Raw genomic sequence first — 26683 nt, forward strand, 5'->3', positions numbered from 1 at the left:
TAAGCATCAGAATTCTATGTTGCTTTCTCGACATGCTGTACCTCTACAATGGAGACAGTATGTACCTCTGAAACGTCGGTAAAATGTCAGACTATACAGCATGATCTTCTGTAAGATTGTATTGTTTGTAGATATCTACTTGAGACGTTTAAATATCACAAGTTTATATTTTATTGTTGAATTTTCATGCGTTATTACCTTTTTTTACTGCATTAAGTCACACTTCTCCCTGCCTACACAGAAAGGCTTGGCGCTGCAAAACCACTCCGAGAGAGAGTCCAACAATCAGACTCAGCGTACGGGAGGTTAAAGACCTTACGCACCCCAGAGAACACGGCTGTTTTATTACGGCTTCTCAGCCTCTATCCTTTTATAAGGAAAATAAAAATAGGCTTATGAGTTCAACACGCTGCGTCTCTCTGTATCCCCTCCAGCAACTCTTGAATGGCTGAACCAATCTTTATGAAATTTTGTACATATATCATGGGATCTGAACTCATCTCAACGGAGTAATAAATAAATACCTCTCATCTATCTGTGTGTCTCTGAATGTATCCCCCTATCGTTGCTAGGAAACGGCTCGTCAAACATGTTAACACGGAACAAAAACAGACGCAAAATTAGATGAAATTTTGGACGCGTCAGTTTTGTGCCGTCCGTTTCGTATGAAACGAAAGTAGGTGATTAGTTCTTCCCAGAATTTCTTGTCTGTATTTAGTTTTCCTGCTCTGTAGTCACGTGGTTTATTACCCACACGTTGTATACATGTTTATCTGCAATTTGTCCGGCCCTCGGTTTTCAAAAGGTCGTACCTTAATTATTACTGTTTGACAGTTACGGTCTTATTTTTGTGGGGCGCCCTCTCTGACGAGAGAACGGGTCTGTCTTTTGCATATGCTGCTGGACCTTGCCACCGCGGACTTTCTCGGGTCCGAGTCCCTTGGGACTCGCGACCATATTTTACTGTCTCAGATCTGAGACTTCTCTTTTCGCCCTACGGCTCGCAGTGTCACGTTGGAGGTATTCGACCCCGCCTCCACACGGGGTTCACTCTCGTAATCGCAACTGCTTCTCATTATATAGCCTCGGCACGGACTCACAGAAAACAGTTCTTCCTTTGTTGCATGCCTGTCTTTTGCGGCCTTACCTAACAACGATGATTTCTTACAGAAGCATTACTTAGCAACGGATCTTGTATAGGTGCTTTTTTCGCCGTTGTTGCCTAGCAACGGTTCTACATGCCACACTATTATTGCTATTACTTCGATATTTTCGTTTATTTAAATTCGAAATGTTATGGAATATAGCGATCGTGACCTAGTTAAAGTACTCTTCCAGCACGTTTCTGAAGAAACTGAAGGAATGAAATAAAACACTGCACAACATAGCAAGTTTCCACGCAGAAATTTGAACCCAAGACCTCCCACAAACACACGTAAGTGCAACCCACCAAACTACGACGTTTACACTCGCTCTCTCATTAAGTTGGAACATAATTTACATATCTCATTACTGAAGCCGATCGTTACAGAGTTTCAAAATGCATTTCACAAATGGCGCATCTAGACACCTTTCATTAGCTCATACTAAATTACATCAGTACCTACACTTTCCCTAAACAGTAAGAAAAAAAGGTAAAGGTATCCCTGTAACAGGCCGTAGAGACCCATAGGGTTGTGATACGTCGAGCCTTCCACATTTTATAGGCAATCGGCTAACAGATGGCGGTGAGGTTGTCAGCCTTATGCACCGGCCGCCCTTTACCCCCAGAAAAAATCCTGCTACTCATTTATGTTAGAAGCGGTGTCAACCCCAGGGTCATATTGCGGCTGGAAGGATTAGGTAAATTGAAAAATCCAATAACTTCATCGAGAATCGAACTGTCAACCTTCAGGCTTGTAGCACAGTGCCTCAACAGTAAAACTAATCACATTTTCTTCCTTTCTTTACGATATTTAAGATGCTCTACAAAGAGTCTTTCAGGGTGAAGTCGCTAGGACGTGGTAAGTGCACTCCGTGATGCTGAAGCAAGGGGACCTCATACCAATTAAAAACACATCGAGAGGACGAGCCTTCTCTGAAGTGTGCTTAATTAGCAATGACACGTTCAACAGGTTAGCCTGACAGGGGGTTGCAACCCTCTCCCCCTTGCATGCTCGGCAGAAGAGCAGGGAGCAGACGATATATTGACATCTGAAGGAGTGCACATTGTCTGCTGCAGTTCATTGACCCCACCTGAGCTCACATTTCTGTGCCACTAAGTACGATTCTCGTATACTTAATTGTGATAAAAATGTATCTGATGTATTAGGTTTCCATATTGCCCAAATACTGTATCAGTTTCACCGAGCAGGCTGATGTAGCGGTTCTACCATTTGACGTTGTGTACGGTGAGACACGGACAGAGCTGTAAAGTAAAGCTCAGAGTAGCCGGCCTCTACCGGCACACAAAGAGAGTGCCTTCGAGTATATTATAGTTATTTATTTCCTTCTCGAACATTCAGAAGGTTGTGTATCTTCTCTTCCCAACAACTCTACAGCTGACACCGCGATATCATAGAAAGTCTATAAAGGCCCCAAGAAGGATACTCTGAGTTCTGAGGTCTTCCGAGCGGTTATTGTTAAGGAGACTGTTTTCAGTGTTGTGACACTGTAGTATTTTGGAAGAGTACCGACCTTTGGAAGGAACTTGCTGTTTCTGTCTTCAGGGTCAAAGTATGTGAACTCAGGAATATGCTTACTCTTATAGGCAGTCTCTGTTATTTCTGGAAAAAAAAAACTTACGGCGGCCCTCAAAGGTGCCGTTTTGGCCCACTTCTCATATATTTTCACTCTCCTCCCGAAAACGGTATTGTGCGAGTATATCTGGAAGAATGGTGCTTTAGCGTTATTACACTTCACACCAGCTACGGCAAAAGAGTGCGGCCTTTACAAGGGCCATTTATTCTGATCATCTTTATGTTGATTCAGATCTCTCTTGTTTCTCTGTCCCCCTCCTTGGGGAACACCTTCGTTTTAACTTGTATGTGTAATGAAAAATGTTCCTGAACCTTTCCACTGAAATATTAATATGAAAACAATATATTCCTCCGAAACGTCGGTATCCGCCCACGAAAGTACACGATGTCACAGCACAAGACAACAACTATAAGGATGCATTTCATTATTAAAACATTTCTCCTGTTCTTCAGAAACATAGCATCAGAACTGGTGAAGAGTTAATGTCCCTTGTCTGTCTGTCGGTGGTTTGTGTGCGCATGCGCTATAAATTAGTTATTTGACGAAAATGTCGGTATAGGGACCTGTGGCATCGGGTGTCAGGATGGTTAATGATAAGGAGCAATTGCTGGAATGAGTATTGACAGAGGAAACAGGAGGAAACACGCCTCAGTGCAGCTAGTTCACCAAAAATCTCTCACAAACTGACCTGGGATCGAACCCCGATCGCGATGATTGGAAGCCGACTACTAACCGCCTAATCAGTGGTAATGTCTGAAAGTGATACAGAGAAAACGGACTTTTGGGGGGGGGAAGAGACGATGTTTGAGCTAACTGCGTATTCTGCGGAGGTCGTGAGGCCGAGTTTCATTGGAGGGGAAATGAGCAGTTTCTTTCCTCGCCTTAGATTCTATTGGTTCTATGTCCAGTTTTATTACTGTTTATGTAACAAATTCATTTAGCTCCGTAGGGCATAAAGACTGTATCCATGATTAAATTTAGTTAGGTCACGAAGCAAACGAGAAGAAAAAAATCCCAGATTTGCTTTGTCTCCTGTGTTCAAAAGTTTTCTTTTCGTTCCATCTATTCCACAGAACGTGTAGATGCAATCATTAAGATATTAGACGATGTTATATTACAGTGCTATTATCATGCAGTCAGAATGCTTTTGAGATTAATCCGGTGGGATATTTTCAAAAATTTTATTAATACTTGTGGAGTAACATTTCTTAATGGAACATGGTACGATTGTTTGGATTGGGTTCAACTGACCGAATATCAGTTACATTTTCCGATCATTGTGCACACAGTAAATAGTCCTCGAGCTCCATGAAAGGCGGTAAATTCATTGGCCGGCTTAGGCACTATCAGCTTACTCAGAACAGTCGCATTGTATGTAGTTATTTACGGGATAAATCTTGGGACTTGTATTTGTCTTGCTTGCTGCTTCCGGTGTTCCTTGAATTTTATTATTTCTCTCCTGTCACTTTACGATACTGCTAATACCTTGACATTAGAGTATACAATTGTGTAATGTTATGTAGGGTGATGAATGGGAAAGTATTTGGAAGGAAGTGATAATGGTTTTGTCGATGTAATTTCCCGGAACTGAGGAATAATAAGGAACTCAGTTATATTGTGCATTGTCACGGAGAAGATTCGAACCGAATACCCACGAATACAAGTCCAGACCGTTACCGATAATTTCGGTAATTTATATGATTTGTTCTAATATCTCAATGTTGAACTCTGATACTTCAATGAGCTTGAACAAGGCATTGTGAGTGAAAGGTGACTTCCATTTCCTCAAGAATTCAAACCGCCAAATTCACCTTAACGAAATTAAACTGTTTACATACTGCAATGCTAATACTACCTCTCATGCTTTGGATGTGTCATTTACATAATTAGATTTTGTGCTGAATATATCAATCAGTTGTATCTCTGAGCGATTCATCAGAGAAAGAAACTGCACATTGAAACAACAGAACACACGAACACACAGAATCCTCAGTTCTGTCACCATAGCAGTTTCTACTGGAACACGGCCTACTGTTAACAGAATTAATAGGCAGTGTTTTGTTTCTGTGCGGTTGAGGTTTCAAACGCCAGCTCTAGATGTTTCAATTAAATTTCACTACAACTGGAAATATTGAAATAGCTTTTCTGTCTACCAGCAGCCAGTACTATCAAATACACCACTGCGCTACAAACAATTGGGAACGTGGCATGGTGTAGAACAGGACATAATAATCATCTGCCTCTTACTCCCCCTCACCCCATCATTTGTTTCTGTTTTGAATTATCTTTGTTCAAGGGCGCTGTTCTAGTGCCTGAAAGAGCTTCGAAACATTGCGCAAGTACAGGAGTTACCTGTTTACAGACGGGCCGCTCCATAGCTCAAACGGCTGGTCGCTGGCTTCCCGGGTCTGGTCAAGTGGGATTTGTGGTGGACAAAATGGCGCTGGGGCAGGTTTTCTCCGAGTACTTCGGTTTCCCCTGCCAATCTTCATTCCATCAATTGCTCCACAATCACCCTCACCTATCATCTGGGACTGGTACAATAGGCCAGAAGTGGCCGCAGTACAAGGGACTTAGTCCCACCCCACTAGCTATCAAAAAAATACCTATTTACAGTGCCCTACCATTTTTTTTTAAATTCGCTTAGTGCGGGTGGAGTCCAATTGGGTCCACTCGGCACGGCGGCCACCGATTGGCCTATTGTACCTACCCCGGGTGATTATGATGATAGAGAATTTGGTGGAATGACGATTAGCAAGGGAAACCGAAATACTCGGAGAAAACCCGCCCCAGCGCCACTTTGTCCACCACAAATCCCACTTGACCAGACCCGGGATCGAACCCGGGCCGGCGCGGTGGGAAACTAGCGACTAACCGCCTGAGCTATGCCGCGGCCGTGCCCTACCATAGTTCAGGCGGTTAGTCGCCGGTTTCCACTGCGGCGACCTGGGTTCAATCCCAGGTCAGGTCATGTGGAATTTTTGGTTGGCAAAGTGGCAATGGGACAGTTTTTCTCCAGTATTTCGGTTTCGACTGTCAGTCCTCATTTCACATACTGCTAGGTAGAATTTCCCTTGTGTGTAAACGTTGCGGTATAGGAGAATTCATCCCCACATGGAAGTGGGTTCGAATATCTCCATCGATCTCTGCGATTTGTATGACGCAACAAAAGGGAACCCAGTCCCTGGAGGTACAACTGGGCCACCCTGTTCCTGGGGTATATAAATACAGGGACCTAATCCTCCAGGTTTGAGAAGTCTAGAATCTGAGACATTAAAATACGGTCATGAGTCTCGCGGGGCTCGAACCCGAGATTGACAGCGCTGATGAGGACCTGCAGCAATTGTAAACGACAGACTCGTCCTCTTGTCAGAGAGGGCGCCCAGACTCGACAAACTCGCAACTGTCTGACACTCTTGGGCCCCAGATGTGTCGTTGACACCAAGGCAGACTGGCCGACTGACAGTAGGTGTAAACAGAACGGAGGAGAATTCACTATAAAGTTTAGCATGAACTCTAGAAACCCTTATAACATAATGACTAGTAATATTGGTAATAATTATCTACGTCACATTCGGAACAGAGCTTGATAAGGACTTCCACAACAGGCCAAGATAAGAATGTAGGATTTCATACAAATATGGCGCTAAATTCTTGGTAATATTCCTTACTTTGGTGGGTGTTAACATTGTGTTACACTCGGGGTTTCCTTAAGACTCTTTAATACCGTACTAATATTACACGTTCTCACCAACTCTGTCTGATAAATAAAAAGTGTGGCTTCTTTAGGTGAGAATTTCACGCTTGAAAGAGGTACCAGTTTTGATATGAAACTGAGGGTACCTCAACGTAGTAAGCAGGCCTTCTTGACAGAGTTCGTCCCGCTTTATAGTTACGAGGAAAGTAATTAAATATTTCAAAGTATAATCTCAAATACGTTGAATAAAACTACTGCATGTGAAAATGTAAAACTGAATGAATTAAAATGGAATTGGAAATAGTAAAACGATTGTTTGTATATCTTCGGTTTTTGTTAAACTTAGTTTCCCATATTTTCCAATGAAATCGCAGGATGAAATTCAATTGTTCTTTTTCTGAGGGATAGAAATATTAAATGAGACTTGGTCGGAAATTAATGGAATTTATATATTCCATATTTACTTTGCTGGTGTTGAGAGAAACTCGGAGAATGAGAGAGGCAGAGAATGTTTATTTTATTATGTTGGAACCACAGCGAGAACAAATTTATACTGAGGTTAGTGTATGATTAAAGGAAACCGGATGTTGAACACTGCTACCAACTCTGCGACACGACATTTACCTTGCCCTTGTCCCCTTGTGTCGCAATAAAATTTTCCTCAGCTATGTTGAGTGTTACTGTAATTGTACACATGACTCAATGTTCTACTTCAGAACAAACGTACTAAATTATAAAGAGTGTATCCAAAGCAAGGGGGTTAATGGCCAGAAGGAAAAGCGAGATTCTGTAACCGCTACATAGCTTCTGCGTCGTACCTGGTAGCGTATATTTTTCCCTGCAATTTTAAAAAGTTTAAACAGGTCGTGTCACAGATTCATCCACAGCAATTATGATAGTCTACGCGCTTCTTTTTTATTGCTAGTGGAGTGGGACTAGTCTACGCGCTTCTTTTTTATTGCTAGTGGAGTGGGACTAAGTCCCTTGTATTGCGGCCACTTCTGGCCTGTTGTACCAGCCCCAGATGATAGGTGAGGGTGATTGTGGATCAGTTGGTGGAATGAAGATTGGCAAGGGAAACCGAAGTACTCGGAGAAAACCTGCCCCAGCGCCACTTTTTTTTTCCTTGGCACTACAGCCCCAGTGGGCCTAGACCAACCTCCATGAACTTCTCTGTACGGTTTTTCTTGATCTTAGACATACGGTAGGACTCCTTGGGCGGATGATCAGCTCGTCGCAAGGCCTCTACCTGTACACGAACATCCATGCTCTGAGTGGGATTCGAATGCACGATCCCGGCTTCCGAGCGAACGAGCCTTAGACCGCTCGGCTGCCGTGATCGGCCAGCGCCACTTTGTCCACCACAAATCCAACTTGACCAGACCCCGGGATCGAACACGGGCCGCCGCGGTGGGAAGCCAGCGACTAACCCCTTGAGCTATGGCGCGACCCTAGTCTACGTGCTTCCTATGCACGTTACAATCATACACGTAATGATGCTGAGTGACATTATGATGACAGTACGTTGATAGAGCGCTGCAGGCTGGCAGACGTTCCAGTTAGTATGTCTGACGTAAGCTGTCATCATTTTAGAAAAGAGTGCTAATTAAGAACAGCTTCTAGAAACCATATTTTGTATTATCTGAATAATGCGTGCTACGAAAGGATTGTGAGCATGCGAAATTGAAGATAAACTAATGTCCCTAAATTTCCATCGTAGCATGAAACTGTTTTTCTTTGTTCGGGATACAGCTTACTCTGTGCAAATATATGAACGAATGTTAAACAGGAATCTCCATCGTGAGAGCGTAAAACTGCAGACGCCGAAATAATTAATACTGTGACGGATATACGCATCGCTAGGCAACGACTCAGTATACAGTTTCCAGAAAATACGCAACAATGGGACCTATGTTGTCTGTGGGCCATGCTACAGCTCGCTACCAGGTAGCACAACAATTCTGACGACAGAAGAGATGATTTCTATGTGGTCCGCGCCATATCCAGTGCTCTAACCACGCATTCCAAGTAGGTGTTTTCAATGTGGTCCGTGCCGCGGCTATATGACGAGAGTTTCTTTGTAGCACGAGGAGGCAGGGTCAAATACCTCCACCATGGCCTTACGAATCATATAAGGCGACGAAAAGGGGAATCTCGAATGTGAGACAGTAAAGAATGGCCGCGAGTCCCACGGCACTCGGGCTCGAGAATGCCTGCGCTGGCGAGGACCAGCAGCAATCGTAAACGACAGAGCCGTCCTCTCATTAGAGAGAGCGCCCCACATCAACAAACCCGCAACTGTCTGATAGTAATAAAAATTTGGTCGTAAGCCCCAGATGGGTGCTTTATTCCAAGATAGACTGGCCGAAGGACCGTCGGTCGCAACATAGGACTGAGACTCAGGAAGAAGAGATTTGAAAATTAGAATTGGAGAATTGGGTCGAGTTCTGGAGGATCGGCATACCAAGATGGTTGAACAAGAAATGGCAAGAAAAATTCATAGTGATTTGAAGTGATGGTTCCTGCAATAAATCCGTTGCCAGGGAACGTATAGCTTGTCATGGTGATCTGTGAAGTGGGCTGATTAGCGGTAGCGCTCTGATTGAATGGGAATAAGAGAGATTGTAAACTAAGATGTTAACAAATCCATAACCCGTTATTATTCGTCACGGAACCCCGGACACGTGATAGTAACAATTCTGTCCATTTCAGCTGATGTTATGTTTAGTACATGTTCTGTTTTCAGATTATAAGCGTTTCTTCTTTAGATGGACCAACTACTGTTAGTTCCTCGGAACTCTAGCCGTGGTAGAGGGGTCATACCGTCTCTCGCGGAGATGGGGGGGGACAGTCTTATCAGCTTACGTCAGCGTGGGTACTACTAGTTTGGAATATATAGTCTTGGAGTGTGGTCAGGTATATAGTACGTTGTGTTGCTTGTTAGTTGGTCTCCGTAGGCAATGTTTTCCACTCGGGGAGTAGCTCTGAACGTTACCGCAGCATGCGCACAGCTTCGCGTGCTCCACAACAGCGTTTACTTTCCCGCGCGGCTAAAGTTACGAGGCACTAACTATAGACGCAGACTGCTTGCCAAGCATCGAGCAAGCAACGTGGGTTGGCCTGAGACCAGACCTATATTTTGGAAGCGATTAATTCAAATTTCGGCCCATACACAGGCCATCATGATTTTTGCATTAGGTCACGACCGATTCCATCCATATACTTTCCAATTCATTACCCACAATTCATCCTACATGAATAGCCTGATGACATCATAAAATAAACCTCAAACCATGGGATCGGATTCTAGTGTTTATGTTGTGACACCAAGGTATTCGAGTTTATACCCCATGCTGCGAGACACTGGGAATGAATTTTATTGTACGTCCCATGCTGAAAACATCATCTGAGGTAAATTACGCCTTTGAGGAAGGTTTAATCCCAGTCCGTAGGTGACCGATGCTTTTGAAACGTGTGTAATATTGATCTCAACCCGTTTCATTACGTTACTCTCCTGCCTCTCCTCAAAAGGCATGCTTCAGCTGAGGGAGGAATTTGCCTATAAGAGCAGTTATCAGAGATATATTCTATAAACTTTGACTCTGATAAGCGTCATGAATTAATTTGTGAAATATTTGCTATCACTGCACATGATTTTGTAAGGTACGACAGTGCTTCGTAACTTAGAGCAGACAGAAAGTAAAGTTAGGAGAACTTCTGGGAAACGTCGGGAAACGAGAGACAGCCGGAGTATGCATTAAAGCCCCTCCATCACGCGTTGGCCGTAATCACGGAAATTTCGATCCTAGTCTGGTTACCCAAGGCTGGGTCGGTGACAAACCGTGCATGGTGATCATAGATACCGGAGCGTAAGTAACGGTGGCTAGGCCAGACATCGCCGACGGATGGCCCGAAAGAGTGCCCGACCAATGTTTCACGCTGCAAACGGTATCTGGAGAAACCCCCCCATCCGATGAAGTTTTTCTAACTCTGACCCTGGGGCAACGATCACTGAAAATGTGGGTCTTCGTCGCAGGTATCAATGAGTTCTTTCTAGGACAGGCCATACTACGCGCCTACATTGCATCTGTGGACATAGGGCGACAAACTCTGCGTCTGGCGGAAGAAGTATCGTTAGGGGCAGGACCCTGTCCTTCCAGCTTAGTAGTGGCAAAGGACCACGTGACAGAGCGAGGAAATAGTAATGACTAGAATGGAGAAGCAAGAAATGCTGGCAATAATTGAGGCGAAAATGGACGCCGACTCGAAAGCCTGGCGAGAAAAAATGGTTGCCAGCCACATGGAGATGCTGTCTGCATTTAAACCCGAGATAGAGGAAGAGACGATAGCCTACCGAGAAACGACTGAGGCGCGTCAAGAAGAGGAAAAGCCGGCCTCAGTAGACACGAAACCTGAGGCGGCACAACAAGAAGAGGTCCCCGTAGAAGACGCCAAAGTAATGCCGGTCGGAGAACCGAAGAAGAAAAGGCATAGGGACCGAAACCAGCGAAATATGAAGAACTCGACACGGGAAAATTGTGGACCCCAGAAGAAATTGGCCGGCCCTGGGGTCCACCCAACCTCCTATCCAATGTCTAGAGGGGGCTCTTTCCCCGAGTATAAAGCGACCGTGGCCTGAAGCTGACCACTCACCTCTAGCTAATGCCGAGGTCAAGAAAATATGCATCTCAAATTCCACTACCCATACGCCTTCGTGGCTTAGTGCTTAATTAGTTAAGCACAAGGACAACTGGGGACACGCGGTAGCATAGTTGATTCAGGCACTATGCCACAAGCCGGAAGATCGCTGTTCGAGTCCATATGAGGTAGATTATTTTCAATTTACCTACCTTTCCAGCCGCAGTGTGGGCCTGGCCTGCCAGGAATATTGCTGGGGGGTAAAGGGCGGCCGGCACAAACACAGCACAAACCATCTTAGAGACCTAAGAAAACATTAAATTATTAAAACTCCACTCTCGCAGATGGTTTGTGTACCCCACCTTGGAGCTGGCACAGGTGTCCGGAGACAGGGAGTAGTTCTATTGACTGTGCTCAACTGAGTAGGTTTCACCTGAAGACGGAGGCAGAATGCAGTCTCCGAAATATTATTTTTTGAAATACAGGACCGTGTTTTAAATAAAAGCAGGACGATGGATAATGTCCAGAAACATAATATTCGTAACAATGTACCGTCGTCACAAACTTTTAGATCGTATTAGGGTAATTTTTATTTGTGTAATAAACGAACTTGACCGGAAAAAAAGAAATTTCCGAAAGTATAAATTCAGAGGTTATATTAAAATGCAACGAACAGAGTTAAGAGGGAAAGGGATAAGAAATAAAGGAAGTGAAGAATTCGGTAATGAAAGAAAGAGAGAGAAAGCAAAATTTCGTGAGTTCCCAATTCCCATTCTGATAGTGCTCCAAGCTGCATTTCCAGAGGCGTAACGTGCAATGTTTCCCTTATCAGACGCGAGACCTCGTTCTGTGCGCGAGTTTTCACTTCTACGAGGCACTCTTAAGTGAGGCAGAGGATTCTATATATGTCACTGTATTGATTTCGACATCCGAAATTTTCTGATTTGAACGCAAAAGGGAATCAATATGGTGGAGTGGTGTTTTAAATTGGGGGGGGGGGCGACTTATATTAAGCGAATGAACACGGCTGTAAACCCAGTATACAGAATGAATATTTCAATTTGAAATTTATCAGCGGTTCTACATGTAGCGCCTTGACTACTGTTTGTGACTCCAGGTAGAGTCGCTACTGGATGTTTTTATTTTGTAGTTTATTTAACAATTCTGTCAGTTAACTCAGGCTCTGTAACTTCGAATGATTGGATGACAGTGAATAATGGGTTCGATTAGATGTCAGAAGAATATATGGTGGCCAATTTTAAGCTTCTTTCCCGATAATCGCCTAGAGGAAGAAGGGAAATGCGAGATCTAACAGACACAAACTGAATTACCGCTGAGACAACTTGCTCGGTGCTACTGTGCATGAAGCTGCTTCTCTGTTTTTGTATTTCCGTTTCTCCTTTATTGACAAGATGCAATTCCGAGGCCGCATGTCTCTGTTTCACGAATAATAATTTTCGACCCCGCGAAATTTCTTTGTGCGGGACTTAGTTTTGAAGTTGTAAGGCAGTTTGGCTGACTTCTATGAAGAATTCCTCTAGTTCCCGTCATTCATGATAGTTTATGCTTACCAGGAAAGACGGAAAGCAAGAAGTGAACAGAAAATAGATGAAAGAAAACTCAACATTCGTCCTTGAAAATATGTATTTAATATATTTTTTATTGCTAGTCCTTGTACTGCGGCCACTTCTGGCCTATTGTACCAGCCCCAGATGATGAGTGAGGGTGATTATGGAGCAGTTGGTGGAATGAAGATTGGCAGGGGAAACCGAAGTACTCGGAAAAAAACCCGCCCTAGTGCCACTTTGTCTACCACAAATCCCACTTGACCAGACCCAGAATCGAACCCGGACCGCCGCAATGGGAAGCCAGTGACTAACCGCTTGAGCTATGGCACGGCCATTAGTACTGATGTTCCTCTTATAATGAAAAATTTTCCTCCTGCTGTTTCTCTGTGAAATGAAACAAAAGTGGGAACAAGAATACTACACATGTGGGTGCACAAGGAGTTAGAGAAAGGAAAGCGAATTTTGGGGGCAAAAGTTTGGAAATTAGGGGGTCAGAAGAGGATTTTGAGAAAAGAAGGTGACTCCCGTGTTTCGGGGTGAAAGATGAGAAACACACAGCCATTTTCTTCGGAAACAAATTAGAGATATGGCCCAGTATAAATGAGGACTTAACATAAAAAAAAAAGAAACACTAATCTGCAAAAGTGCAACGGAGGTAAAAGAAACTGGAAAATATTTATTTGAAAAGAATTATAACTGGAAGAATAAAGTTAGTGACATTTAACCCTCACCTCGGTTTATCGTGGAACAGAAGTCTGAAAATAGAAAAGATTTGGGAAAGCAGAGACATGAAAGCAATAGTAGTAATGGTGAGGGTAAAATTCATCATCTTTGACAAAACACTACTTTTTGATCCATAGCCTTCCGTAGGTCATTATGCCGGTTTTTACTTTTCCGGATTTCACAACAGCAGTATTTTCACAGGGTTAGGCTTTATGTTCAACCACAAATCTTGGGACCAGGTCCCTTTATTTATGTCCCCCAGAGACAGGGTTCCCTTTTCATGGCCTTCTGCATCTAATATGACTACTGTGGAGGAATTCTAACCCGCCTCGGTACTGGTAGGTCATATTATTGGCAGTAGTAATAACAAAAGATAAAGCTCTCCGTGTATCAGGCCGTGGAGGTCCGTAGGGCTGTGAGACGTCGGGGCTTCCACATTTTCTGGGAAATCTGCGCACAGATGGCGATGAGGTTGTCAGCCTTACGCACTGGCCGCCATTTAGACCCAGGAAGACACCTGCTATTCATTTCTGTTGGAGGCTGAGTCGACCCCAGGTCATAGTGAGGCTGGAAGGATTAGGTCCATTGAAACATCTATTGATCTCATCGGGAATCGAACCCGCGATCTTCCGGATTGTAGCAGTAATAATAGTAAATGAAACCAGACGCAGCGGAAGTAGAAGAACGGGTTAAGGTTCTGTGAGCCACATAAACCTGGTGGCTCCAGCTCGACGTCATATCATGAAACAGATTCCAGTGAACTGAAGCTAACGAAGCTCGCCTTCGGGTTCTGCATTTGTCATAAAGCTACACCGACAGAACTTAACTGTGAAATTAATTTCTTCAGTTCTCTCGAAATGTTATTCCCAGTTACTTTCGTAGTTAATTGTTTTACGGTACTTCTCAGTATTGGAGGAGGGGCGCGCGGTAGCGTAGTTGGTTGAGGCACCAGGCTACAAGCCGGAATGTGATGGTTTCGATTTCCGATGAGGACATCGAATTTTTCAGTTTACCTAATTCTTCCAGCCGCATTATGGCCATGAGTACCAGGAATCTTCCTGGGGATAAAGCGCGGCCGGCGTATAAGGCTGACAACCTCACTGCCATCTGTGAGCTTATTGTCTAGAAAATGTGGGAACCTCGGCGTCTCACAGCCTTACAGGCCTCCACGGCCTGTTACAGGGATGTCTTTACCTTCTTAGTATTATATTGTCACGTGTCCGTGGTTCCGTGACTAATAATAATGGGTTCTGGCTCGGATGATTGGGTTTATTGACACCTTCGTTTACAATTTCTCTTTATCACATTCAGTTATAGCGTTATCGATAATCTAAACATATCACAAATCCCTAGGACACGCCATCCGTTTCCTGGAACGGATTTATCAGAGGACCTATCACTTCAAATCACTATGAAGCATTCTTACCATTTCTTGTCCAATCAGACTGGACTTCCGACCCTCCAGAACTTGACCCAATTCTCCAGTTCTAATTATCTAATCCCCCTTGCTACTAACAGACTATCCTTATAAAGCCGCGACACGGACCACATAGAAAACATCTTCTGTTAGGGATGTGTTTACAGCTCTGTTGCCTAGCACTGAGCATGGCGCGGATCGCATAGAAAACACCTCTTCTGTTGTCAGAATTATATAATCCAGCACATAGTTGTAGCACGGTCCGCAGAGAACACAGCTCCTATTGTTGCATGTTCTTTGGAACGTGTACACTGAATCGTTGCCTAGCGATGATCATATTCGTTACAAAAAGATTGCTGTTTACTGTACGTGATCAATTACGCTACATCCAGAAATAACCTTTCAAAATCATATTTTAGGTACGGTAATTCATATTCCTTTTTCATTATTTAAGTATTGAGTATTCTGATCCGTAAATTAATAGGAATAAACTCTTTACTGCTTATCCAAAAAGCTTTGAAATTATTCTTCACATAGCCCGTTTCCTGTCAAACGTCTGCAAGCCAAACATTTGGAATCCCCTTGCTCACCCAAATCCATTCAGATGCACAACCACATTAACCGGTTGGACACTCGGATCATTACGGCAATGTGCCATATTTTCACTGTTAAAATATTATTGGTAGTGCGTCAGATTTACTGGCAAGTTTCCAATTAATTACATTTTATCGTGAGAATTACATGCATGCTTCAACATTAATGGGCCATGTGGTGTTCTGTTGCACAAATTATTGTACATGATCAGTGGTTTATTGGGGGCAGGGATACGGGTAAATACAAACAAATTATAAAAGTTTTATAAACACGATATTCAGATCGAAGTGCTTTACATTTGTGGATATACACTTCAGTTATATGAATCTGATATCAACTTATCGTTTATGTGCACGTTATAACAGTATCTTCATATTTTGAAATATTATTATCATTATTTTAATATTCATCACAGACGTGTGGTAACTTTCTTTGAGCTCCTTGACACTGAAGTCTTATGCAGGTCCATCACTCCCATGCAGCTGACCTCCATCTCTGATGCTCTCCGTAAATATTTGTATATTGTACTCTTCTCCAAGTATAATTAGAACGATCAAGTCAAGGAGGATGAGGTGGGCAGGGCATGTAGCAAGAATAGGGAGAAGGGGTATGCGTATAGGATATTGGTGAGAAAGTCAGAAGGAAAGAGATCACTGGGAAGACCAAGGCGTAGGTGGGTGGACAATATTGCAATATTAAAATGGATCTTACAGAGATAGGATGGTATTGATTGGATTGATCTGGCTCGGGATAGGGGCCAGTGGAGGGCTCTTGTGAACACAGTACTGAACCTTCGGGTTCCATAAAATGCTTGGCAATTATTGAGTAGCTGCAGAATTGGCGACTCCTCCAGAAAGGCTCAGCTCCATGGGTAAGTAAGTAAGTATTACTATATAGTTGGCATTTGGAGTCCACATTAAAATGTTTATTGATCATCTGTATTCAATTCTTCTTTCTTCTACATTATTAAATAATTTCCTGTCTCCAATATCCCCCTTCCGTCTTGTCTGAACTTGCTCTGATGGTTAGGAAAATACAGGTGAACTGTTGGGGTTTCCGTGGCCTGTAAACGGAAACCTCGTCAGTAATTTAGAATCATTCTGTAATGAGGTTTGAAGAATACACAAAGCGATCCATGCTACTCCTCTTCTATAGATCTGTATCATTGTAATGCATAAAATGATCATCCGATGCCACAGCTGAAAGTGGTAGTGCATATGATGTCCCTTTCTTTCGTTTGTAAACAAATTTGAATTGAATTGTAAATACGATTTATTGTTTTGTTCTTATAGCGCACCAACTTCCATGAGTTACTTCAGGTATTACAGTAAAGTCAAGGGAAGAATTGTTCAGTAAAACTATTTTAAGAATAACGGGACAAGTGGAGGGGAACGCGGTAGCGTAGTTGATTGAGACACCATGCTACAAGCCGGAAGGTCGTGGGTTCGAGTCCCAATGAGGTGGACTTTTTCAATTTACCTAATCCTTCCAGCCGCAATATGGCCCTGGGGTCGACTCAGCCTCAAACAGAAATGAGTACCAGGAATCTTCCTGGGGTAAAGGGCGGCCGGCGCGTAAGGCTGAGAACCTCACCGCCATCTATGAGCCGATTGTATAGATAATATGGGAGCCTCGACTTCTCGCAACCCTATGGGCCTCCAAGGCCTGTTACAGGGATAGCTTTACTTTACTTTACCTACGGGACGAATGGATGCCTATTTCAGTGACTTGTGTTTGGATAATGTCATACTGGAGTGAGTTGGACCTTCCTTGAATCAAGTACTTCTGTGACATGTGTCCTCACTGCAACATTTGAACTAGTCTATGGAAGTCTGTGCCCTCCAACAAGATAACACTAAATTACTATCTCTGACATTAAATTCAGAATATATATATTGTTTACATTATTGCAAATATATAGCCGTTTAGTGATCGCTTTATGCACCAAATTTGAAAACAGCAGTTTAGAGTATATCTATCTATTAAATTATTCCAAGCTATTATGACATGAGAATATAGGCTGGTAATTTCCAGTAAAATATTATTAATGTAATGGAACTTAATATGTTGCAGTTTTTAATAAGGAAATATTCTTTAGTAATAGAAGTAGAGAGGGGCACGTAGTAGCGTAGATGATGAGGTCACTGTGCTACTAGCCGGAAGGTCGCGGATTCGATTACTGATGAGGTTATTCGAATTTCAATTTACCTCAGCCTTCCAGCCGCGCTATGGCCCTGGGGTCGACTCAGCCTCTAACAGAAATGAGCACAGGAATGTTCCTGGGGGATAAAGGGCGGCGGGAGCGAAATGCTGACACCTTCACGACCATCTGAGGGCCGATTTTCTAGAAAACGTGGAAACCTCCACGTCTCACAAACTTATGGACCTCCACCGCGTGGTACAGGGGTTGCTTTACCTTCTTGCTGTTATTGAGAGGTGTCTGTTTTTAAGCGCTCCTGTAGATGGGAATTACTCATGCACTTGATTTTGTTGTCTAGGTTTATTGCATAAAACCTTCACCTCCCTTTTTGATCTTATTTCCAGGTCTTTGTATGCTTTATCACAATTTTTATTTGGTATTTTCCTTTCATCTCCCTTCGACAAAGCCTGGTCTCGGCTGTTTATGCAGCTGTATTCATACTGACATGGGTTTGTCCAGTGATTGAGGTTAGCTCTTTCTAAGGGACCCAACAGAGTGTCTCCCGATCTCACCTGAGGACGGAAACGGGTCTAGTTTCCGAAATCTTGTGTCCTCACATTTTTATAATGCCGGAAGGTTGGCAAGGTCCAGATATTCTCTATCTCTGAGCTGAGTATTAGCTCCTGGCCATATAACTGACGGAGATGCTTGAAAACCGCTGTGATAGACACCAGTGTTGGAAGATTTGGGATTGTTACAGCGCTGGTTATGAATATTTGTATTTTTTACACTGTAACGTCGCGTAACCCGTTGGAAGTTCAGCCACGTTTCGGAGGAACAACTCAGTTCCATTTTGTGTGTGGAAGAATAAACCAAAGGAGACATCAGCATGGAAAGAGAAGAACATAGCTCTGATTATTTTTTACCGTGAAAATGGAAGCGACATAATCTTCCGAAGTGTCGGGTGACTTTCGACGAACTACTCGGTCTTATATCCCAATAAGTAAGATTCGTCATCAATGTTGACGGGCGTATGGAAGGAAATTTGCCAATTATGCACTTACTTTCTGTAAATTTAGGGGTTGCTAGTGAGTGGCACGCGGACTTTCAGCATCCAGACAAGCGATAGGAAGTTCAAGCAGAACACCGCGCATGTGCAAGAACCACAAAATGGAGGAGGTTCCGGAGTATAGTCATGTAGGTACCGGCTCAAGTTTCGTTTTCTTGGAAAATTATTGTATGATTTTTAGGTATTAATTCGGTGTCTTCTCCTAATGGAGGGCCCTATATCCTCGAACGCAGGATACCGCAGAACGCTTGGTTGTTGGTAGATGGCCGGCCATATTTTTCATTGCCGTCGCTTCGTGTGATGTAGGATTTGCTGCAGGGAAGAGAAGGCGTCAAGGCGTGGATAGTGCTCATTGCCTTGCAGAGTGGTGAAATTCCATGAGCTCGCTGGCCGCTGTTGTGCAGCAGATAGAATCAGCAAGTAAATTGGAATGATATGTGTAATGGCGGGGGGGGGGGGGTAAACGGAGTCTGGGCCAAAGTATATTTTTTTTAATGCCCNGGGGGGGGGGGGGGGGGATATAAGCAGTCTGTGCCAAAGTATATTTCTTTTAACTGCCAGAAAAGTGGAACTTCTATTGTTCTATTAACGTTGGCTTTATAATTAAGTATGCACAGGAGTCCTGTATTAAAGTAGTCAGTAATTTCAATATCCAATCCAAACCCCCGTCTGCTGTCACGTATGTCACGTGACATGTAGTTACTAATCATGCCGTACTGTATCGACGGAAACGAAGCATGCTAGTGCATATAGCAGTGCATACAAAGGTACGTAATTGGGTTGCAGAAGATACCGAAATTGGTTTCCCTTCATCTGGGGACGCGGGACCACACAACTTCTCATGTTCACGAATGTTGCAGCCGTCATAACAGCAGTCAATGCAGCAATTTCGCTGGTAATGGAAATGTCACCAAACTGACAGGCAGTAACAGCGTCAGTGTTGGGAAGTGCACAGTGTTGCCAAGCTTCGATTTAATCGGTAATTTATTGTGTATTTACAGTTATTAGTGCTGTGCCCCCTCCGGGTCAATCAATCATTATTGTGACCATGCTTACCGACGATGACACATGTCTGGAAAAAGTATTTACTCTCAAAGTCTTGCAGCATTGGGAGAAGGGCAGGTGAAGTACACACAGTGACGTGGAGGGTGGTACGGGTGAGTGAATGAGGGATTCTAGTTCGGATGATTGGATTTATCGGCACTTCGATTACAACTTCTCCCAGTAAAGGCGCGTCCACATTACTCGTGTCCGTGCTCGTGCTCGTGCTCGTCGGGAGACTCCTCTGGCTTTTACTTGCGCTCGTAAATCTTCGTCCACACTACTTCAGTTGCTCGCCAGGCTTCGGCGCGTGAGGATCCGTATATTTACTCGTAGTGTGTATAGGCTGTAGTCGTATTTTAATTTATTGGCTATAGTTTTTAAATTAAAAATTAAAAATCTCTCACTGCTGTCTGAACCTCGGACTGGTCTCTGCTACTCCTGAATTCATGAATCCACTGCCTTTTATAACTTCACGCGTCCCGAATAAAAGTCACAGCTTCCAATGGTTCCATTATTCTTCTTCATGAATGCGTTTTCTTGAAAACCGTGTCTTAATTCCCGAACATCAGTTTTATTTTCTAAGTGTTGCCCGTTGCAACGATACATCTCGTGTTTAACAAGTTACTACCTGATAACGACTCGTTCGCTGTTATTCGTTGTAATGGGAACGTGATTTCCGATCCGTTGCTCAGCAATGGACGTCTGTTTCGGCTCCACCATTCCAGCTTTCAGCCGTCATTTCACAATATCCAGGTCTCACAAGTGGTCTCCTTCTTCAGTCAGTCTTACTACATTTTGTTATGTGTTTGTCATGTCCATATCGTCTCAACTTTCTAGGCTTGATCGTTCTAACATTCGATTATGAAGTTACTGTACCGCCATGTTCTCTCCATCTTCCACTTATTTCTTGTCTCTCAGCTACAAATGTTATCCTGGGTCTGACCAAGTGGGATTTGTGGTGAACAAAGTGGCGCTGGGGCAGGTTTTCTCCGAGAACTTCGGTTTCCCCTGCCAATCTGCATTCCACCAATTGCTCCATAATCACCCTCACCTATCATCTGGGGCTGGTACAATAGGCCAAAAGTGGCCGCAGTACAAGGGACTTAGTCCCACCCCACTAGCAATAAAAATAGTAATAAACGCCCTTTATGTTTCATCAGGTGAGTTTATAGTTTTGTAAATTTTAATTGTTAGCATTTTAAATTTGAATACAGGAAAATAAACGCTTCTGAACCGACCGATAGTAAGTGTTTACTTCGTATCATCGCTCTCTACTCAGAACCCAGTTATGTTTAACGGCGTTACCATCATCGTCAGCAGCAGACAGGTCGGTCCTTACAGCGTAACTTCAGCCGTCCAGTGGATCCTGTTCCTCTCGATGTATAGTCCGTTACCCATTTCAGATAACGTTCAGGTTCCATTTTTTTAACGTAATGTTTGCAGACAAATCTAGTAGTGTGAACTCTAATATTAGATTATTTAATATGTTTAGTTCGTTTCTAATCACCATATTCATAATTCAGTACTTTAATGCTATCACGAGCGGGGATAGCTCAGTCAGTATAGCGACCAGCTTCTCCAGGCCGTCCAGACCGGCTCTGGGGCCCACCCAGCCTCCTATCCAATGTGAATCGAGGGCTCTTGCCCTGGGGGTAAGCGGCCGGACGTGAAGCTGACCACTCACCTTTTATAAAAAGCATTTATAAAAAGTAATTAATTCGTCGTCCTCTCGTCAGAGAGGGCGCCCCACAATAACAAGATCGTAACTGTCAAAGCGTAATAAATATCTGGTCATGAGCCCCAAACGTGGCTCGACACCAAGACTGACTGACACTCCAAGTATTACACGTCCTCAAATCACACTTTAAATCCTCACAGGCCGACCTCCTATACTCTTGTGTACTCCTAGCCCCAATTCGCTCTCTCCGCGTGCTTCCTCCGCTACTGCCCTCAACTGAGCTTTGTCACTGTCACTGTCTTGGTTAAGTCAAAGTCATATTGCGACTGACGGTCAGTCTGTCAGTAAGGGTTGTCGGTTGAGCAACATCTGGGTCTCAAGACCAGATATTTATGAATATTTGACAATTACGGTCTTCTTATTATGGAGCGCCCTCACTGACGAGAGGACGGATCTGTCGTATATGCTGCTGGCCTTTGCCAGCACAGTCTTTCTCCGGTCCGAATCCCTTGGTACTCACAACCATATTTTTCTCTCTCCGATTTGAGACTTCCATTTTCGTCAGTCAGTCATGGTGTCGAGCCCAGTCTGGAGCTCATGACCAGATATTTATTACTGTTTGACAGTTTCGGTCTCGTTATTGTGGTGCGCCCTCTCTGACGAGAGGACGGCTGTGTATTTATTAAGAGTCATTGTCTGCAGTAGTAAGTCATATGTCATAATGTATAGGATATTTACGTTTTACATTGTTAAACATGCTAATAAATATAAAATATATACAGGGCCTTTATCATTCCAGGCTCAGTACAGCAGATTATGCCTTATTTCTAGTAGCTTATTCTTGGAATCTCGTTATATAGCCACGGACGGACCACACAGAAAACAGAGTTCTATTGTAAAAACCATTGCGTAACTTATGAAAAGGTCACAGAAAACCCCGTTTCGACTCTTGCTTGGTACGGACGACATAGAAAACACATCCTCCTTTATTGTTGCATAATGTGCCGAGTTTGCAGAGCTGCTGCCTGGCAACGCGTTGATCGAATCCGTTAATATACTGTCGACATTTGAGATCTAAATGTAGAGGATGTTTCACTAACCGCCTTTGGCTACTAGTTTTACGAAAATGCAAATAGCAGAAATGATTAATTTCCTCCTAATTAAAGCTCTTCTTCCTTTTGTCAGAATACTCTTCCACAAAGAAAAACAGACGAAGAAAATAAGATGAGGAAGGGAAGCAGTGCTGGAGACGTGAAGATTGAAGAAGGAATACTTATGAAAGTACAGGATGAACCAAAGTCTCAATGCATTTTCGTGAATTCATCAATCTTTTTTGTTAGTTTCTGCCTAATCAAGAAATATGTTCAATATTAAAGGGAGAGTAGCAATTGTTTCCCTTCAATCGCATAAATTAGGCTACCAAGAAATGCAACAAAATTTTGAAAGAAAACTCAGAAAACCAGCTCCTACTAGAGCCAATATCCGACTTCCAGTTAACAAGTACAAGAGAACAGGAAGTGTGCTCGATGAGAAACCTTCAGGCAGACTTCAGGCTTCAGGCAAAGCCCACGTGCATCAATTCGCCGCTTGAATAACACTCCATTCAGGCAGACTGCAGATTTCTGAGGACAACACGTGACGTATTCAGCAAGCAATTCAGCAAAGCCCACGTGTATCAATTCGCCGTTTGAGTAACCAAATTGGCGTACCAAGGACAACTGTTTGGAGAGTTTTGCATTACACTCAAGAAACGAGTGTATCATCTTCAGTTGCGTGACCACCTCAACAAAAGTCCTTGGGACACGTGGATAGGGACAGCTGCACCGAAACATTGGGCACCGAGCTTGGCACCATTTGACTTCTCTGCTTGGGGCTTCATTAAGTCTCAGGTGTACAGAACACAGGTTCATGACCTACGGCAACATATTTGAGAAGCAGCAGAAACATTGACACCCAACATGCTTCGTGGTGGTTTCAGAGTTGCCGTGGAACGTTGGGAAGAATGTCTTCAAATGGAATGTTGAGCTGTACTGAGTATGTACACAACAGTGATACTCATAACATATCTAACATTCATCAACTTGTAAAAAGCCGTTCTCTAAAATGGATCGGACTTTTCGATCACCCTGTATTATAAAAAAAAGTAGACTTGATTGCAGTTGTACAAATGAGGATATAAAGAATGAAAGTGTGAAAGTGGGTAAAGAGAAAGGATTTAGTGGAAACTCCGGAAGATAAAAAATACGTAATATTCGTCAGGAACAAAATAAAGGCTTCAGAGATATAGCTCATAAAAGTTTAATAACATATCTATCTTTATGTGAGATCTGTAAAATAAAGTTACTTTATTGTTGCGTGATGTTGCTTTTCTCTGCTGTAAATTCGATTCTTTTTTGCGAATTTTTTCTTCGAAAGAGAAATTTCTTGATATTTCGAACCACGGAGTCTTAAGGAACTGCAGAACCTTCAGTTACGTCTCCTAGTACGTCATCTTAACGGTGCAGAATATTGCTTGTGTTTGGTTCGAACACTGTGAAGGCATCCTGGTATCATGACATGTGAAATACTTGTCCTTTTGTTCTCGGATATTTTATTCAAACAGGAAAATTTCGAAAGTTACCTGAGGTTATAAACCGGTCTCTTAGAGATGTTTTTTTCTGTAGAACGATCAAACTCGCAGTATTTGGAACCTGGAATATTGTAGTCAACTGCATAATCTCCAGTTACACGCCAAAGCACACTGTCTCAGCGGTTCGAACATTTGTACGAAACCGGCTCTCGTTGAATTTAGTGTAATTATTGCTATTCTTTTCAGGCAAATTTTAGGATAACATATTCAACAGAGAACGTCCACTTCCTTTGAAATCTTTAATTACACACCAATCTTCATAATTTTCACACACACACACACACACATGTATACAAATATATTTTGAGATGAAGATAACGAACATTTTATGCCAGTAAAAGGCGTGAAGCTAGGCGTTAGATGGAAATGAGCGGTGGCTTGGGGACCAGGACGCTTCTATCTTGCGGAGATGGAGTACTTTGTGCTTTCAATAGGAGAGGATCGACCCAAGGGATAGAATGAGTATAGTAGTAGTGGTAGTGGTAGTGGTAGTGGTAGTGGTATTGGCAGTAGCAGCAATTCAATATTGGCAGAAGAATTAGCAGCGGTAGTTGCAGTAGCGCCGATCACAGAGGCCTCGCGATCTAAGGCATGAACAGGCTTCCCCACTCGAACACTGATGTAGTGGATTCGAATCCCACTCGAGGCATGTATGGCTGTGTGCGTCTATTCTATGTTTGTGTTATTCTGCTTATAGGTAGAGGCCTTGCGATGGGTTGATCCCCGTCCAAGGGGTCCTACTGACTTTGTCTATAATGAAGAAACTGAAAAGCGGCCGTAAATAGATTAGGTTGGATTAGATTAGGCATAGAGGTAGGTAGGTAGTAAGGTAGTAACAGTAGCAGTAGCGGCAGAAAAAGCAGCAGCAGTAGCAGCATCTTAATATTTAACATTTACCACGATCGATTTTGCAGAAGGAATATATTTACCTGTTACGGACGGAAAGATTTAGTGTAGACCTAAAGTAACTAGCTTCATACAGTTGTGTTGTGAGTAATGTCCGTAATGAGACACAAGGACACAGCCAGAAGGACATGTGTTTCCATTTCACACAGCCAGTGCATAAAATGCACATTTCCCGTCACATAATTCTGGGCTAACGGCTTGAACTTTCATGCGGCGTCTACTTTCACTCGATCTTTCCCCGCCTTGCTTACTGATGTTCTGTGTATCTCTTTATCACCTCCTGCTTCGCATTGTTTATCGTGCTCTTCTTCATTTACGTCATTTCCCCCACAGGTTCCATCTTGTTATGATAAGTGAAACAACTGCTTCGCCTCTTGTGTCCTTTCCTTCTGTAGATGCAAGAGAGTGATGTAACGGTGAGATGAAGGGCTGATGCTACAGTTTCAGCTGATCATACACGTAGAGACGAATTTCCGAGCGTTAACACTCTGCAGTAGGTCAAGAACGAGAGAGGAGTCATTTGTTTCAATATATTGTGTCTGTTCTGTTAGTTTTGATGTGGATATGTGAAGTGTAGTCTCTTGTTATATAGGAGAAGGTTTGTGATTGGTTATTTGTTCGTGTTAGTTATGGGAGATGGTGCCAAATGTTGTGTCAGTTGGTAGTGTGCTGGACTGGAAATGAATACAAGAGAAAGGATTTATACCATGGAGGCTTATATAAAAACGATATGATTTTATCCTAAATTTTAAAAGATATTTCACGAGTACCGCTATATTTTAATAAAAAGATTTGATCAGAAATTGCGGACTGTGTTTAGTAGAATGAATTCACACCCCAACTCCATTTTTTCTTTCCTCTATTTGTGAACGGCTTAGCCTTTTTGAAGTAGAATTAATTCGTATTTTGAGCTTAATTTGCAACGAAGCTATTTTCTTTGTTGCCATAGAACTAGAATGCAATTTTCTAGATAACATTTCTCTCGTTCTTCCTTCCCCATTGTTTCATGCTCTTTTTCTGTCCAGCGAATTTAATTGCACGGGTCATGTCGCCGAACTGCTATATACGTACGTAGGTATATAAAAAGAGGAATTAGCAGCCACCTCTGGAACGAGACTATTCTAAAACTGCAGGACGGAGGCATTCCTGTGTTTAAATCGGTGGAAAACCGCATTCGGGTAGCAGATAACCAAAGAATGTGATCAGATTGAGGCATCAATTGTTTCAGAATGGGGCAATTCGAGTCTACTTCGTGCTCCTGGAGATCTGAATAGATTGTCTACACAGTTTCACCTTTTCAGACTGAATCCAATGTACATGATCGGCGTTCAGATTTTGACCTACCAGTCGGAGGGACCACGGTAAAGAATCCTAATAATTTTGTGGGAACGTGGTGTTGTAAGGTGACTCGTTGCTTCTATTGGAGACCTAGGAATGGAAGAGAGAATAATATTGTCACGTAGCATGGAGTGACTATAGGCTCTCCCCATTTTTATATAGCCTAAGAAGCCGATGTCTATTACAAATCCCTGCTGATCTCTATCCTGAGCAAGATGAATCCAGCTAAACTCTTGCCACGCTCTTCATATGAAAATTATTCGCAAGGTTCTCTTTATATTCCTACATAGGGCGCAGAGGCACGCGGTAGCGTAGTTTGGTGAAGCACTGTGTTACAAGCCGGGAAGTTCCTGGTTCAGTTCTGGTTGAAATCGTTATATTTTTGAGTTGACCAAATCCTTCCAACCTGGGGTCGACTCAGCCTCTAACAGAGATGAGTTCCAGGAATCTTCCTGCAGATAAAGGGCGGCCGGCGTATAAGGCTGATAACCTCATTGCCATCC

This window comes from Cryptotermes secundus, unplaced genomic scaffold, assembly GCF_002891405.2.
Source record: "Cryptotermes secundus unplaced genomic scaffold, Csec_1.0 scaffold736, whole genome shotgun sequence".
Lineage (NCBI taxonomy): Eukaryota > Metazoa > Arthropoda > Insecta > Blattodea > Kalotermitidae > Cryptotermes > Cryptotermes secundus.